We start from the raw sequence: 4,814 nt of genomic DNA on the forward strand, positions 1-4,814 counted from the left end.
ATATATATATATATATATATATACAGAATACCAACCTCAATTCCATCATTAGTTGCAGTTATGTTTAACTTATTGTTGTCATTAAAACTCCTCTAAATGACCCTTCTTTAGGATTGTTGCCAGGTAACGAGCTTGTCTTTATGAAGCTGTTGTCATGGCATTAACCTCCATCATCATGGTGTTGGAGGTGACTTGATGTAGGCAAATATGCAATAGACACAGCCAGAATAAAATCAAAGTGGCAGGAGCTCTTTTCCACCGTCGACCAAATTAAGATATCCACCACGTCCCATTCCAGCTCAGGAACCAGGGTTCGTCCTGTTGCTGTGGTTTGGGGTGTGATGAAGCGGGCTGTCTCTCCAAAGTTCAGATGTCAAGTCCCAGCTGCCCGAAGACCAGCAGGGGTCTGCGGCTGGAATGAGTAGGTTTGGCGATGGGACAGCCAAAGTGTCATTAGGACACAGTGGGCTCTAACATTAGACCTCATTACTGCTCTCTGATGGATCGGCCTAAATTACATCCTGGCAAAAAGGCTCATCTGCTGGCGAGAATAATAACAACTGAAGATCTTTCTCTCTCTCTCTCTCTCTCTCCTCACAGCCACCCATTCTCTGTCTCTCCACCTGTGTGTTGTTCAAAATGAAGACATCAAAAGCCATTATAGAGTGAATAATACTTGTTGACAAAGGTGCTTGAATAATTGTGGCTACTCTACCTGGCAAGCATCATTATACTACATTGTAATAATAATGCAAATTATATTTTTTAACACAGCAACATCTACCCCACACGACTCTCCCGCCCCCCTGTACAGTATAGTTTGCCTGTATGGAATACCTTTTATCTCTTTTACAGTAGTAAGACACACCGCTGACATTAAACATGCTACATGCAGGAGCTCCTCATGAATATTTCACTGCGAAATTAGATGTGATGCCTCATTCTGATTCTAGCTTATAAATACATGCATTACAGCAATTGGAAACAGCAAGGGCCAGTTGGCTTCCTGCTATGATTTGTTGCAATTTTTATGGAGATTGCAGGTTTGTTTTTTCACAAAATATAAAAAAATAAATTAAAAAAAAACAATCCCGCGTGCTGAAAGAATCTGCATAGTGTTCATTCCTGTCATGGATTCCTTCATTAAAGTCAATCAATTTCATAATAGTCTATAAAGAGAAAGTTCTACGCAAATGCCACAAGTGCCGTTTTCTCTTGCTTTTCTCACATTGGGATCTGTCTGTCCATAAATACACATTTTAACACTTACAAGCACGCCTGCGGCATGCTGCAAACACCCACACGCATCCCAGATTTCAAAGATGGGCAGGAATAATTCATTCTCGTCCAGTTGGACTGAATGTGTGTAATGTTCATGGTGTGTGTTTGCTGTGTCTCTCTGTGCTCCATACCGGGGACGTAATGGATCATCCTTATTCCCCAGCAGTGACCTTTTGCCTTCATGTGTTATCCTACAGCCTGCGGCCTACTGTTTTGCCACCCCAGCAAACCTGCCCTGCGTTAGAGGCTCGGCAGGGCGGCAGGAGGTGCTGGTAGTGGGGCCGTGGTTGGGGCACACAGTACAAGGGTTAGACTGATGTAACAATTGGCTGCTAAAAGGCTCAAACTGGTCCAGCCCAGTATCCAAGGAATTACCTCCATATTGGAAAATTCTGCACTTCATGATTTACAATGTCCGTTGCCCGTGCAGGAAGCGTTGTGCTCTTTATGTGGCCAGGCGGGGACTAAAAGTATTGTATTCACAACATTTGCAAGTTAATTATTTGTAAACACTATATTTCCCTAACCATAACCATGCTGTAAAATAAATTACAATTTAACACTTACTTAAAATCATCTCCGTTTGCCTTCGGTTTTGAACCTGCAAACTTCCATTTCAATGCAATTCCATTTTATTAATAGTATCAAATCCTAGCAACAGTTATCTAAAGACGCTTTACAGATAGAGTAGGTCTAGTCCACATTCTATAATTTACAAAGATCCAACTATTCTAGTAATTCCTTCAAGACTAAGCATTTAGTGGTGAGGAAAACTTCCTTTTAGGGAGAAACCATAAGGACTCTATTGCATCCTTATTATCCAAATTTAATCATCAGATACTTTTTCCAATTCAGAGACTTGTATTCTTCTTGTTATTGGGTTTCTTTTCTGTGTTGTTCTGTTTTTGTTTGACTCCATGTCGTTATAAATGATGAACTCCCCTCCATGGTCCCTCGAGTATAAACCAAGGTTGAATGAACGTATAGTGGCATGCACAGACATTGTACATATGAGAATTTAAAACAATTCTGGCATTGGATGTAAAATAGTCATTGAACATAATGCAGTGTTTTGAACAACCGACATTCCTGTGAAACAATAGCGTTCAGTGTTATACAGTTTGTTAGATTCATTATTTCTTGAATGCTCATTATCACAATAAATTGTAATTCTTTTCTATTAGACACCACGTCATCTGCAGCTTATCAGAGATATACATGAACATCTAACTTTTGCAGATTGCAGTTCAGTGTATTGAAACAAAACATGTTTTAAAAAAGTCATTTTTATGTATATTATTTTAACTTGTCTGTGTTTTAACCTTGCACAGAATGCTTGTGTTTATGTATATAGATAGATAGATAGACGGATGGATGGATGGATGGATGGATGGATGGATGGATGGATGGATGGATGGATTTTATTCTTATATTTTGATATCAGTATCTGCCTACAACAATCTGTTATTGGTCAACTTTCATTGTTCCTGGTGTTATTGTCTTTGAATTTATGTGGCAATAAATCAGTCATATGTTTAGTCTAATCCTAAAACATTGATTTTCCGCATCCTTCTTAAAACATGATGGATTGAAAGATACCACAGTATGAGCTGAGCTAAACAGATTAAATGCTGGTGAACACATGGAGAATGAGAGCTGTTGGGGACGATAAGCTTTCTGCTCTTCTAATACAGTCAATGAAAAGGCCTTCTTCTTGTAAGCCGTCACTTTCCATAGTTAATTATGTGAAAACAACATTTTACCTGACTTCCTCTGCCCTCGTTTGTAGACAAATCCCGGACTGCCTGTAAGAGAAGAAGTGCTCCCCCAACTCGTTCATGATGGACAACATTTTGAAGGTAATACATTGTTTCCCCTCCTCTGGTTTCCCCGGTGGTGTCACTGCCACCACATTTTTGTTCCTTTGTGCTTCACAAAGCAAACTGGACTCAAGTCCATAAACAGTCAACCGTGCAAGTGGAACCAGACAAACTGGCTTTTCTCCATGTGGCGTGGTCTGTTTTACGTGCGTCTCGGGCCCAGTGGGCAAGTACTCTGACGTCCCTGGCTTTGCTTTAACGACCAGTAAACAAAACAAAAAAAGTACTCCACCTGTGATACACACACTCTCATACAAACAAATAATCTTGGACCACTATTGAGTCCTCGGCTTAGGACATTTTCATTTCATTTCAACAATTTATTTTTGGAATGATAACATATTACTCACCTGGTTAATAGCTGTAATGTAAAAACATGGCAAAAGCATTCCAAAAATGTCAGTGACAATTCATCATTATAAGTGATACTGTAGAAATTATGGACAAAACTACAAAATTAAGACAAAGGTTCAAATAAACAAATATTGCCCTTATGTATTATTGACATTGGCATTTCAGAAAAATATTAATAAGAAGAAAGAAACTTGAGCAAAGGGGTCTAGGGTTTAAGAGTTAGCATCTAACAGCTCATTGGCTGGATCAGTAGCGATGAAAAAGACTAGAATGGCACTTATAGAGCGCAGCGCTATGCTAAAGCCAGTGGTGCATTTGTGTTCTCCTTGGATCGTTCCATTTCCCGAGATGGGAAGTCTGTCTTCGGACTTCGTTGTGTTAATGAGCTTTAAGAAATGTGGAAACAAAATGGACGCTACATATTAAATGTGTTGTGTTATGTTGATAACTGTTTCCTGTATTTGCAAAGAGCAAAGAAGACGGACGAGGTGAGCCAAGAAATATAGTCGGGAACTAATTTTTCTGATTATTCCGACACCACATGAATGAATATAGAGAGGTCATTACAGAATACAAAAAATACATTTAATGTCTATTGCTGAAATATTCCAACCATTATATGAAAAATGGGATTTTGTAGGATCAAAATCAAAAAATGTTGTCCTTGGGACACAAAGGAGTTCCCATTTCTCCGGGGGGATCATTGTGTGTGGTACACACTGTCAGGAAACAGACTGGAGTTAGTAATTAAAAGAAATTCAATAACACACACATGTATTGTATATTTTCACTGATTCTACAAGTGTGGAAAGTCGACCCATTTTAGTAACTGATTCAACAAAATAATTAATTACCAATTGTTGTCCATGGAAATTAGGACTTCCTGGTGACATCACTGCAGGACCTCAATTGGCCAGAGGGTTGCAGTCATCCAGGCTTTCCATTGGCTGGAAACTTACTAAGATCGAGCCATTGGCTCTGGGCTTAGATCTGGACCAGCACTGGCCCCGGGCTTTCATTCATTGAGGCCACTGTAATGCTGCTGGTTCATTGGAACAGGGATCCAACGAGTGTTTCTCTTATTCACGATCCCAGCTTTATGGGCCATGTTGGTAAAGATATATTTTATGTAACCAGACCAGATCTTTTTATAGGCGTCATCATTAAAACGGAGCTTACATAAGGCCCTCCTCTGCCGGGCAGCTTATAAAGGTGGGACGTTCGCCAAGAATTAAAGCAAAAGAAATGTTAACCCCCCTCCCCCCTCCACACACATGTAACACCCCACACCCCCAGCCT

Source organism: Etheostoma spectabile, chromosome 23, assembly GCF_008692095.1.
Source record: "Etheostoma spectabile isolate EspeVRDwgs_2016 chromosome 23, UIUC_Espe_1.0, whole genome shotgun sequence".
NCBI classification, from domain to species: Eukaryota; Metazoa; Chordata; class Actinopteri; order Perciformes; family Percidae; genus Etheostoma; species Etheostoma spectabile.